At 40.2% G+C, this 12028-nt stretch overlaps 1 long non-coding RNA gene across 1 annotated transcript in view; it reads left to right on the forward strand.

Annotated features, from left to right (window-relative positions):
- The window catches only part of LOC308479606, a 34946-nt gene extending 25100 nt beyond the window's left edge, over positions 1-9846 (forward strand). Inside the window, exons 2-3 of the long non-coding RNA XR_013987754.1 lie at positions 6092-6227; positions 9504-9846. This is a non-coding gene — a long non-coding RNA (uncharacterized lncRNA). The remainder of the gene's footprint in view (positions 1-6091; positions 6228-9503) is intronic.
- Positions 9847-12028: the final 2182 nt, after the last annotated feature.

Genomic DNA, 12028 nt, shown 5'->3' on the forward strand with positions numbered 1-12028 from the left:
TCTAGATATTTTCTAAATATATGGCTCACATGGTTCATATGGGAGGTTCATGCTCATCAAAAGTCAAATAATTCCACACACACCCCACCTCAGTGCTTGACACAATAATTTTGCCTGTTATGGATAAAGTCAGAATGCATAAATACTACTTTGGGGAGAAAAATAAAATTGTTAGGTGATAATATTTTTTTAAACCATATACCAACTATTTGGGGCTTGACAATGGGTCAGTGTAAATGGACTCTCTCCTTACTTCTGCCAAGAGATTGATGTTGCTTCATTGTATATTTCCATGGCCCTCTTTGATAAACGGATAGACGTTACGACAACTCTTGCAACATACAAATGGATTGCTTTTAGATGCAGATTTTGTATGGATACATATAATGATATTTTGAATGTATTTATGAAAATTATAATGACTTGTTAATAATTTTACACTTGTTGGAATAATTGTATTACTTATATATATCATATTGTATTACAATTTCATGTTTTTCTTTCTTTTTCTTTTTTCCTTTTTCCTTCACTTCATTTCCTCACTGAAAATTTTTAATAAAACATAAACAGAAAAAAGGGGTATGTTGTCTGAAACTTGTTATTCCAGAGCATCTCAAATAGAATCTGTCATTCTGGAAACTGATTTGGTTGTCTCCCATTATTTTCTCTTCAGTAGTATGTTAATTTAGAGTATTATAATATTCAAAACTCTATTAAACCTTTCTGAGACTGATGGAGGATTATTTTTTTCTCCACTCTGTTGCTATACAGATCTTGCCAGCAGCAAAAAGATTAACCACCAAATTGACATCTGTAATTGAATTCTTTAAGTAACCCAAAAGGAAAATGTCTGATGGTAGCAAATATATTGTCATTTCCCTAACCAGGTTCCATATTGTATGGAATATTGGACATTTCCAAAATATATGTTTAAAACCTGCTACCGTGTTAATGATAAATCTAGCTCAATCTATGTGGTGGTAGATACTATTGGTACTGGATTATTTTTTTTGATGGGGAGAACACACCTTTCTTTTACATCTTTTTAATACCAAATTTAGAGGTATTTCCATTTCTCCTATATTGTGCACTCTGCATATCTGTAGCAAAAGACAGTAAAAGACAGAACTAGTCCCTATCTTGCACATTTGTTATTTGCAACCCCATAACATCGTTTGTTGATTCTCAATAGGATTATGAAGGTGATGGTGATAACATTTGTATATTCACCACCCAGTTAAGTTCTCTGGGTGGTGCGTATTGACAATAAAATACAACATACAATTCGCAATAAAAGGTAAAGCCAAGAAATCACTTATGCAAAAAAAGCCCAGCGCAAACCAGCAAACACTTAAAATCAATACAGAACCCAGCAGCTAAAATAAGGTAAACAATTCCAACGCAGCATCAAACCCAGCATGGAAGCAGGGGGACTCGGTGTAAAAAATGGAGCTACCTGCTGTGATTTAAAAAGCCTGGGTGCAGAAGTAGATATGGCTGATGGGCTGGATTTAGACATCCCCCAATCCTCAAGAGCCACTTTGACAGGTGGTTGGAACTGTTCACCTGTCAATCTCTCATGAAGGCAGGTGAAGACTCCCCTCCCCCGCCACATGGTTTGATTTCAAATTGTGCTGGCAAAGGAAGCATCTCCCTTTCTACTTCCTTTGCCCATGCCGTCTGAAATCAAAAGGTGCTGTCCAAGGAAACAGCAATTCTCAACGGGAACTTACAGCAAACTGCACTACAGAGTTTCCAGCTGGAAACTAACCTCATTGGGCATGTGGGGTGGAAGATCTTCACTGCTGTGTTAGAACTGTAAGTGAAGGACTTCTAGATAGCTGTACCCCACCAATATATTGGAAACATTTGTAAAATGCTATCATTGTGTATTGGTATAGTGGGTTTTGTGCCTTAGCAGAAAAAGCTCCTTTGTAGAGAGAGGTTGACAAAGTTTATTTTATCAGATTTATTAATGAAGAATTAATAGTTGCAATGACCCCAGCGAGATATGCCAGTATATGGAACAGACCATAGTTGACCCATGTCCCCAGTACTCCTGGAATTACCAGCCATTCTCAGCTAACTCTGTGAACAGCAGTAGAATAATTAGAACAAATAAAATGGAGTCCGAATTTGGGGGCATTTTTTTTGTTTTGTTTTGTTTTGCTTTCTTCTTCTTTCTCCCTCTCTTTGTTTGATTATTCCAGATGCTTTAACGAGATGCAATCTTTTTTTTTTTTTTTTGCTTTATAAACTCAATAATGATTTCTTGCACAACTGAATGGACTACCAATTCCTTGAAATTCACTCCTGCAACTTATTTACTCTTCTCCACCCTTCTAGAGAAGGATAGATGAGGTAATTTTTCTGAACTCTCAGACTGACTTGGAAAAATGGGCTGCAATATTGCTCCCACCACCACCACCAGAAGAACTTGGTTAATTTCCAAGAGTCTGACGTGCTCCTTGTTACAATTTTAGGCACATGTTTATGCAAAACTTGTGTACACACACAGAAAAATGCAATGTGGGAAGAAGCTCTAAGATACCAACAGAACTAATCTGGGTTTAATCCATGTACTTCAGTCCAACCAGGCTGTGGACTGGGCTGAATGTCACTTTGATACCTTTTTTATGGAACTAAATGTAAGATGGATAGAACTGACTGCACTTTTAACAGCTTGTGCTTGCAAAGGTTACTCTGAGTCAGCTGGCAGGAATGGATACCAATTAGAAAGTCGGCTCCATGATAGACTATTTGTTTTTAACATCAGCTAGCAAATATGACCATCACTCTTGGGGCACCTGTCATGCCTGTCAGAAGGAAAGATTAACATCTGAATGATTTGAAGTGTTGTAAGACTCATGCAGGAATACACCCGCCTATTAAAATATAGAATATACACTAAAACCCAGTTCCAAGAACAAGTTGATTTGTACATATTGCTAAATCTTTTATTATTATTATTGAAATACTGTTGTGTGATATTTACTGTTTGGATATTTAATAATCAGACTGGCCAAGTTATTTGAGTTCCAAATTAATTATAGAAAATATCAATTATGAAAATGATGGACTCAAAATTGAGGTTTTGTTACACGGAGATGGATGTGACTTGGTATATTGTTTGAATTTCATCATAGGTTCATGGTTTCTGTATTTTTTTTCTCTTTTAAATGCCTATTGTGAAGTTACTTATGATCCTTAAAATCTGTGATCAGAATTACATGAGAAAAACCATAGAATTATCCAGTGCTTTTTTTTCTGGGGGGACGAAGGGGGACGCATACCCCTAAACATTTTGTGAATCTAAGTTTGGCCTCATTGAGGGGCAGTATTTCAATATAATTAGGAAAATGAGAGTACCCCTAACATTTTTTAAAAAGAAAAAAAGCACTGAAATTATCTAATCTACTTGCTTTTAATTGGTTTCCAATAATATTAAGAGCCTAATAATAATATTCAGCTATTTATTAGCTATTTCCAGTGAGCACATGCTCTTCTATCCATATGCTAGACCAAAGTCGCATCCCAAAAGGTCCTGTGTCCCAAAGTGGGAGTCCATTTCTTCCTTGATAAAATACTGTATACACAAGGTCAGCTGGGCATCTGATTCTGGCATCTAATTATTATTATTAAATTTGTATACCGCCCTATACCCGCAGGTCTCTAGTTAGAATTGATAGTATCTACTTGCATGCAATGAGTTGTGATGCCATATGATTGCAGTTGCTCTTTATACTTCTATCCTGCCTTCCCTCCAGTTTACCTATGATCCCCAGATTGTCTCCCATCCAGACACTGCTCAGGCCGGACCTCCTTGGTTTCAGCAGTAGAACTGATCACATCTCACACCTCTGTTCCTTCTCTTTTTGCTAGGGCAAAAATGGGCACATTCCTTCCTAAACATTTACCTAACGATGCAGCAAGTTCTAAAAAGAAATGGTTAGCCTTCATTATTTTGGAATGAGATACATAATGGATGATTTGCCCAGCATATGTGCTGTACCTTAATGAGAATAGTATCTTAATTTAATCTTCGGACCACATCATCATTATTTTAGTAGAATCCTTCTCTGTTAACTAATTGCTTTCTTTCTTTTTTGAAATGTTGAACAGAGTATTCTGCAAGAAGGGGTCAGCAAGATCCAGATAAAAATGAAAATGAAGCAGTACATGGTATGGTTTGCTCTGAAAGCTGCTCTGAAAGTGCCTCCCTTTGGCACCCCCTCCTTGTGTTTCATTTGGTAGTGTCCAGTTGCTTTCAGAATTCTAATCAGGCTGATTAATGTCCTGGCAGCTTTCACAGTGTGATAGCTATTTGCATAGTAGAGGCTGGCAAGGAGTGGTACACCTTTTCGTAATTTAAAAGATAAAGACAAGTTCAGATTATAGCCTGTGCCATCCGTCCCTTTCCCTAAGATTAAAACCAACCAATAATGGAATGCATTTATTTTGTAAACGATCTTCAACCATCCGCAGATCTTGTATTTCGCTAAAGGCAAGATACATCTAGAAAATGTAGCCTCTCACGGGAATTGTGCCTTATTTGTTTACAATTAGTTTTAAAAGTAAAAGAAAGTGATCCAGCAAGCGGACAAACAAGCAAACACTGGGTTCCATTTATATGTGTATTTTTATTGCATTCTCTTCCTTTTAATTAGAAGAATAACAACTACAACCAAGGGGTGCTTTCTGCAATTCAAATGTTAATACCGACAAAATATGTGTCTATTTGTGATGTGGATTATTATTTTTTACCAACAACAGCCTATTTGGTATTAGGTGACAATAATATGCCTAATTCTCTTTTATGAAATATGATTTTAAAATAAATAAACATTTTAATGCTTGTGAGCTGTTGCCCAGAGCAGTCTGAATGAAACTGAAGGACTAACTTTGATGCATTGATTTCAGTGGGTCTACTCTAAGTAGAACTTAGTGGCATCCAGCACTGTAAATTTAAGTGTGAGATTGGATTTACCTGAGTATCGATTATGGTTCCAAAGCTCAGTGGAGTTCAGCTCATTCTGGAAGGTGGTGGTGAGGGAGAAGCATCTCTTTCCTCTATTCAGGTGAAATGGGCTGCCTTTCATAAATGAAAGGAGCCCTTCACACAACAGCCAGACTGGATCCAACCCTGTTTAACTTTGTCATCATTACTATTAGCATTTTTAATTACGGTAACGTGTTCGATAAATTTGTCAATGTACTTTAGAATTATTATTTTTTTAGAAAAACAACAACAACCTTGGGATACTAAGCTCTCGGTGGTCAAAATCCACAAACTGAGATTAACAATGGTATCAGAAAAGGAAAGGAGATCATCATATCATTCCAAGGGAGGAAGGTATTCCCCAGCACATTATAAAGGGAAAGAGGACACTGAACACAGGCCACATCCCCACTCCTATTCCCTAGGCAAGTCATGGACTTCCATCTCTTTTTCCTTCTACAAACTGAAACTAAGGGATTCCATTCAAATGACAAGGAGGCTGCCTTTGACACCCACCTATAATCCTTCACTTTGGAAGAAGCAAATTGTTCCTTCTAGGGTCTTTATTAATAAGTGATATTTTATATTAAAATGTTATTTTAAAAAACAACAACACCTGGTATAGAAACATTTCATATACACATTTGTAAGATTAGGTAAAGGTAAAGGACCCCTGACAGTTAAGTCCAGTCGCGAACGACTCTGGGGTTGTGGCACTCATCTCACTTTACTGGCCAAGGGAGCTGACATTTGTCCGCAGACAGTTTTTCCAGTATGACTAAGCCGCTTCTGGTGAAACCAGAGCAGTGCACAGAAACACCGTTTACCTTCCTGCCAGAGTGGTACCTATTTATCTACTTGTACTTTGACGTGCTTTCAAACTGCTAGGTTGGCAGGAGCTGGGACCAAGCAACAGGAGCTCACCCCGCCATGGGGATTCGAACCGCCAACCTTCCGATCGGCAAGCCCTAGGCTCAGTGGTTTAGACCACAGTGCCACCCGCATCCGATTTCTAAGATTACCATGTTGCAAATGTTTGCAGCACACAGTAGCATCATGAATTAATTGGACTCTTGTATATGCATACATTAGACACAGCGCTCTTCAGTGGCCGGCCTTCGAGGATCAAAGTCTGAATGTGTGTGATCCCTGCTGAAGAGGGTAACATGGGAGATCTTGTCTTCACTCATCTTGTCACTCGTGAAGGATGCACACCTGCTCAGGTTTTGTAAGTTAAACAACCTTCGCTGTTTTGTCACTGTGTGCTTTCAAGAGTTACAATAGCACTGCACATTTAAATGTTAGTACTGTTCTACATGCTGACAGTTCAATTTCTACTTGTCTTCACTCCTCTGTCTCCTTGTCTTTCCTCTGCTCAATATACTAGCTTAACACACTTCCAGGTTGCCATTTCAGTTATCACATGTAATTATTTTCTTAGTCCTGTTGTATTTAGTTGAAGTCTAAAGTTCATGGAACAGCAGCCAAATATTTAAAGCCTCAGCAGGAGAACCTGAGTTGAAAACAGAACTGGAACTAGCAGTTTCTGTGCCCTGGGCAGACTACAGTTTTAACATCTCAGAGTGGGGGTTTTTTAGGATTAGGAAACTGTCTTGATTGACCAATGGTCTGCCTCTGTATAAAGCACTTTCCTATATTCCTGCATGGGTCTTAAATGTTCTCAGAAGTTCTCCAATTCCTAACAACCAATAAGCACCTTGAATTCTACTCAGAAATAGAGAGGAATGTCCAGTAGAGCTTTTCAGCAAGTTACCATTTGAAAGCCAAACTGGTGTCTTTCAAACCATCTGAAGTTTGCAGGAGGTCCTCGAGGACAGTCAAGCCTGCTACTTCTGACCAACACCAGCCTGAGCTGGCAAAGAGTGCTTTGTGTCCAGAGTAAGGTACTCCAAAACAGCACTCAATATTGTGAGCCCCATTCTTGAGAAAGTGTGTGATCCCATCCAGAACTTTAAACATCCTACCACCTCAGTCAGATGGACCATTCAGCCAGATACATTTCCAGGATTAGGGATTAAGCATCAGTATAGTATCCCTCATTTGGTATGCTGATGATTCTGTTTAGGTTGGATAGTACTGTTTCAGGGGCTAGAGGCTATATGGCAGTAACAGAAGGGGCTGAAGCCAGTTGTGGGTGGGATCAGAGTGGGAAGGGCCACTCACCCACCTTCTCTCTCTCTCTCTTCTCTCTCTCTCTCTCTCTCTCTCTCCCTCTCTCTGTCTCTTTCCTCCTCCTATCTTTCTAAAACTGGGGGCCTGCTGCTCTTGGGGGGATTACTATATCAAGCTGAAACTACAGTAGTGTAGTACCTTGATTTTTCAAAGAAACAGCTTTTAATCATAGCTACTTAAAATGATTGAAATTGCACTGAAAATGTGGCAAGAAAAATAAAGAGCATAATTTTGTCAAAAGATGAATCCCACCGAGGCTCTTCATACTCCAAATGGCTTAAGCAGCAAACAGCAGAGCTGTGTTTTCAGTTAATGAAATGGGTAAATCACAGTGGCAAAGGCAAAAAGAAAACCAGGAAGGAATGGTCCAACCATTTTCCTGTTAAAAGCAGAGCAGAATTGTAGAGTCTTAGAACACTGCAATTACTGCAGTGAGATTTGGTCTGTGTGCATTTGCACATTTTTTAAAAAATTATTTTTTTGGCCAATATATAAGTGAAAAATGAGGTAGGAAATTATTTATTTATTTATTTACCTGTTTTCCCTGATTTTCACAAAACAAGAATTGGGAAAGATGCATTCTGTATTAACCAATCATGGCCCAATCTTGCGAGGTGGAGCGTGTTAATTTCATTAATCATTTGTAAACTATAGCAAGAATCTAAGATTTAGGACAGTGGTAGCCTACATGGTGCCCTTAATATGTTGTTCAACTCCGGCTCCCATCTAAGTCACAGTGGTAGTGTCACTTGCAACCATCAGACAGCAGTTTGAAAATGGATGCACTAAGAAGGAAGAGGGGCTCCTAAATGCTCCTAAATACATTTAGAGTGTCCTCACCAGACTCTGAAAAAGAGACTGTGGAAGCATGACATGTGGAAAGGAAATGTGCAAAGTGTGAAGAGGAAAGGGAGAGAATAGCATGTACAATAGGGAAATGAAGGAGTAGATGCCAGAGGTGACCTTTAACCATATGGACTAGAAGCTTGAGAGTAATTGAAAAGTGATAGGGACCTGGTGCAGAGATGGGAGGAAAGGGGAAAATGGCTTAGCCACTCAGGAGCATTAAGATGAGTCAACTTGATGCGGTAACAAAATGAAGGCTAATCAAGTAACATCTGGAATCCACAGGCAGGCATACAAAGTAACGTCTCATAAAAAGCAGAGCGAAAGTCCTCTGATATTCTTGGTATACAATACATGCTGACTTCTGCAAACAGGCTGTCAGAACCAGATGGAGTGGAAGGTCTGTTAATATTATGGAACAGTGATGGATGCCCACAAGGGCCTTTGCTTACAGTATGTTGCATTCAGTACCTGTGGTGCTGATTTTATAATGCATAACAAACTTTCTCAACATATTGCTCATAAGCAGTCCTGTCCGGGTTAAGCTGTAAGCAGCTATCAGGGAAGAGCCAAGCATTGTGTCAGGGGGAGTCAGAGCTGGGGAGAGGCTCAAGACCTACAGTAAGTGAAATATACTCGGAGTCGAAAGTGGATTTCATGCTCTTTATTCAGCTCATAGTGGTGAGGAGGAATGGAAGTTCCCCCAGGATGTCTGCTTTATATACATTATTTATACAAAGGGCCCCACGTGATTGGCTAATTCCAGGATTTACCTGTAGGCCAATCAGGTTGCAGATTCACTTCCACCTGGAGCTGGATTGGGTGGCTCCTGTGGACCAATCAGACTGCTGTCTTCTGGATCCTATTGTTCAAGGAACAATCAGACTGCTGCATTCTGAATCCTATTGTTCTAGGGCCAGTCAGACTGCTGCATTTTGGATCCTATTCAACTCAGTACATAACAGTAAGAGTGTTGTGAAACCCTCATCTTTATATAGCTTTGTCCTGTGTGAAATTCTGTTGACATTTTAAAAGACAAATTCTTTAAATGCCAACGGTCCATAGGCAAGGTCTTTCTGTACCCCTCCTAGGAGTATCTAGAAGCTTCTAAATGGGAACCAAAGTTATTCCAGGGAGAAGAGAGAGTGGAGACTGCAAGGAGAGTAGAATGGAAAAAGCCACTGAGTTTTCCTGAAGGAGGCATGGAAGGGCCTAGCTATGTGCTGGCTGTGAAGTTGTATGACTGCAGGCTCCATGTTGGCATATAGACTTGAGGCTATTCATGGGAACTGGCAGGCCACAATGGCTTACACTGGAAAGCTCTCCACACAGATTTCCACAGAAGTGGAAGAACTACCTCATGGACATGGGCACCAATGCAAGTTTTTACCTTTGCTGTTTGGTTTCCAAGACTACTTTGCATACCGTATGTAGTACCTGTAATTTCATTTCGCATTAATGGCAGAGCTGGACCATGCTGCACTTCAGCAAATGTCTGTGTTTGGGCACCTCCAGACAATGACAGATATCCTCCCATCAATCTGCGAGTGAACCTTCCGCTGAGTCACGAGGGCTGCTGTGATGTCATCTCTAAGAATAGATCCTATCCAGGAAAACTAAAGAGCAACTTGGCGATTAATGTTCCTGGCACTGTCAAGATTGATCACACTTCAAGAGACGGGTGCTTCTAAGAAAGAAACAGCGGTGACTTTCATGGACAGTCATTGTGGAGTGACAAATTCCTCCTCAAGTTTCTAGAAGTTTGGCGCTGCTCTTAACACTTGGTTCAGCACTTTGAAGCATGCAAATCACGCCCACACACCTGCTTTGTAATATATTTACCCCAAAGCTCTTGGAATCTTTCTCAATAACGTTTGCAAAAAAGCAAAAAGAAAAATCCTACCAGGCTATCTTTCCTTGCCAGCTTTTCCCCAAGCAACTCAGAAGCGAAGGGAAAATGTGAGAGTGCTAGATGGTGCTAGTTTATGGGCCTGAAGAACACAACTGCCATCTCATTGTATACTCTATTTACTCAGACATACACACAGCACTCAGGTGAACCAACTGCATTTTCCGATTAATATAGCGGTGACAGAGAATGTAATTTCCCCAGCGAAACACTTCTTGGAGTATGCTGGATATGTGAATAGGGGCCACAGCTCATCAGGCACACAGTGCATTATACTTGGACAACGTAATTTAATTCCCAATCTGTTCCTAACAAAGTAAAGAAGCGAGTAGGCAGACATTATAAATTAGAGCTCAAGGCAAACCCAGTGTCATTATTATAGCTATATTACAGAGTCATTTATCAAAATGGATTAAATATTAATGAAGTTTTAATTGCTATTGCAGAGTAACACAGAAGCTGTAGCCAACGCAGGCACAAAAACTGCAGGTTGCTTCTCTGCCAAAATTTGACTGGATTGTTTTGGTTACGTGTGGGCGTTTTAAGCTTCTGTGGTGCATTCCAGAATTAAGAAGAATTCCCTTGAATCCACTGAAAGTCAAAGCTCTTAGAATACTTTAATATAATATTACACAGTCTTATTACAGATATTCATGCAAATTGATGGTGCATCACTCTTAGAGCTAGTTCATGCAGTCAGTTGTCTCAGGGACGGGGTATGTATTTTTATTTGTTTGACTTCACTGTTGCTCTTATAACAAAAGATTAAGATAAAAAAGTGGAAACCACATCCTTAAATTAACACTCTGAGAAAATTGGCTCCCTGTTGAAGTCAGTTTTGTTAGTTCCAGGTATCCGTCGGGCAACATCTGCAATTAGCTCAAGGCAACAACATTAGAGGGAGTCTTGGCTTGTTATGAATGGCAAGAAACACACTTCAAAGTGGGCTGCTTTCTCTATCATGCTTAGCTGAGCTGTTGATTGAACTTTTACAGCAGCTCTGTCCAGCAGTGATAGCACATAGCCAGCAAATTGTACCCAAACATTTCCAAAGTTGGGAAGCCTTGAGACTGCCAAACTTTATGAGCATCAGCAAAATTGGTCCCAATATTGGGAAATCAGTGAAGCAAGGGAAAGAAAAGAATAACCATGATGTGACAGATATATCACATCCACACATCTTGCTATAAATATGGTACCCTCCAGATTTTGTTGGACTGAAACTCTTATTGGTCCCAACCAGCATGGCCAACAGTCAGGGGTGATGGGAATCGTAGTCCAAAAGATATGGAGTGCACCACAATGGCTATGCCTCTTATAATAATATTGCACCAAGCTATTCCTCATAGTCAGGATGGTGCAGAATTTACATGAATTCAAGTTCATTATACCTGCAGAACACCAGCCCATCCAGCTGTTTAGGATTCTGAGAGTGGTTAGGAGGCCCCTATTCCCCACCCAGACCTCCTGCAGTAGCGCCAATTCTGCTGAATGGAGCAGTTGAGTGGGCACATACAAGACGATCTTGTAGGTAAACTGGTCCCAAATTGTTAAGGACTTTATATACTAAAAGGAGCACCTCGAACTTTGTCCAGCAGCAAATCAGCAACCACTGCAGATCTTTGAGCGCAGGTGTTATATGCTGACAAGGCCTCTTTCCTTTCAACAATTGAATTGCAGCATTCTGCACTCATTGCAGCTTCTGGACCAAGCTTGAAGGAAGACGCACATAGAGTGTGTTGTAGTAATCCAGTCTTGAAGTAACCAATGCATAAACTACTGCAGCAAGGCTTTCCTGGTCAAGAAATGGCCACAGCTGTCAAACCAGTTGCAGTTGGTGAAAGGCACTTCTATCCCCTGAGGCTACCTGAGCCTCCAGTGACAGAGCTGGGTCCAGAAGCACCCTCAAGCTTTACCTGCTCCTTCAGAGAGAGTGCAACCCCACCCAGGGTAGGCAGCTGACCAGTTTGGTGGACACAGGACCTCCTTACTCACCCACAATGCCTCCATCTTGCCAGGATTCAAGCTCAACTTGTCATGATACTACTATAAATGTACAGTGCAGATGGGGCCTTAATGAA

Source organism: Podarcis pityusensis, assembly GCF_964106645.2.
Source record: "Podarcis pityusensis genome assembly, chromosome: 1".
In the NCBI taxonomy this organism is placed as follows: domain Eukaryota; kingdom Metazoa; phylum Chordata; class Lepidosauria; order Squamata; family Lacertidae; genus Podarcis; species Podarcis pityusensis.